This window comes from Hemicordylus capensis, chromosome 5 (assembly GCF_027244095.1).
Source record: "Hemicordylus capensis ecotype Gifberg chromosome 5, rHemCap1.1.pri, whole genome shotgun sequence".
Classification (NCBI taxonomy): Eukaryota; Metazoa; Chordata; class Lepidosauria; order Squamata; family Cordylidae; genus Hemicordylus; species Hemicordylus capensis.
Window position 1 is genome coordinate 129,010,661 of NC_069661.1, and position 1,478 is coordinate 129,012,138.

General features: G+C 42.6%; 1 non-coding gene across 1 annotated transcript; it reads right to left on the minus strand.

Annotated features, from left to right (window-relative positions):
• Positions 1–423: 423 nt before the first annotated feature.
• LOC128328630 (U1 spliceosomal RNA) lies at positions 424–589 on the minus strand. Its single transcript, XR_008309346.1, has one exon. It is a non-coding gene; the product is annotated as a U1 spliceosomal RNA (small nuclear RNA).
• Positions 590–1,478: the final 889 nt, after the last annotated feature.

Genomic DNA, 1,478 nt, shown 5'->3' on the forward strand with positions numbered 1-1,478 from the left:
TTGTGGGGGGGAGAAAGCGAGCGAGAGAGTTGTGGGGGGGAGAGCGAGCGAGAGAGTTGTGGGGGGGAGAGCGAGCGAGAGAGTTGTGGGGGGGAGAGCGAGCGAGAGAGTTGTGGGGGGAGGATGACACAGACTCAGTACACAACCACACAGATGCTCTGTGTGGGGTCAGCTAGTTATATATATAACTACCACAAGCCACCTTAAGTGGTGCACCAGTTAAATACTTGATTAACAATTAGAAGGCTGCCCATTCGAATCCCCGCTGGTATGTTTTTCAGACTATGGGAAACACCTATATTGGGCAGCGGAGATATAGGAAGATGCTGAAAGGAATCATCTCATACTGCACAAGAGGAGGCAATAGTAAATCCCTCCTCTATTCTTCCAAAGAAAACCACAGGGCTCTGTGGATACCAGGGGTCTAAATCAACTCGATGGCACACTTCACCTTTACCACAAATTATGCAGTCAAGTTTCCCGCATTTGGGGAAATCACAGGGGTCAGCACACCTGCAGTGCAATGGATGAGCCTTACCCTGGGAAAACCTCCTTCATGATCAAGGTGTTATCAATGATAAACAATTATTCTGTCGTTGTTGAGTACTCTTAATTTTCCCCAGCTATTTCAATATTGTTATTTTAAGTACTGGGCAATTCTTTCTTTTTAAAAATTATTTTTAAAGCCCTTCCAAGTGAGCCCCTTTCAGTCAGCTTTAAGAGGTTACGGTTGGAATGCACATTTACCAGGAGCTTTTTCATACGTCTTTTAGTTTGCATCTCCTCCAGAATGGAGGGTGTGCGTTCACTTAATGGCCAGATTTACCCCGAAGCCCCTGTGAGCTATTGGGGAGCACTTCACAGACAATTCAGGTTTTTCATTGTGCATTAGAGTGTAACCTGATTTATGCTCCTGGGAGTAGTCCCATTGAGTGCAGTGGATCTGCATAGAGTAGACATTAGGGTTGTGCATTTCGATTCAGGTACAAAACGTTTTGTGCCCAAAAATGGCAATTTTGCAAAATCAAGAATTAAAAAACAGAGATTTTTGTTTCCAAATCAAAATGACTATGTTTCGGACAGAATGCTTTGTTCTTCAGAAAAGCATTGCAATTGAAATTGACTTCTCTGACTCTCTCCACTCCAGCTGAGGCACTGAGTGATTAGCAGAAGATAAGATATGCAAAAAGCTGCTGAGCATGACTGGTTTAGTTAAGTATGTGTTGTATTCAGTGTGATTGAAATGCAAACTGACCTTGCAAAGGGATTTGGAAGACAGCATTTTGAGACAGAAATACCCAGATATATTTGGGAGCTCAATGCAATTCCAAAGCTCTTGCTAAAAGCCATGGTATAAATTGTATGTAGAAGCTTTTCGAGAAGCTGGTTAGGAATGCTCTGAAATTACACAGGTATTTCTTTCCAAAGGTTTAGAAAGAATCTCTTCACTTGTTCATGGGTCTTTTGAAGAGCTATTT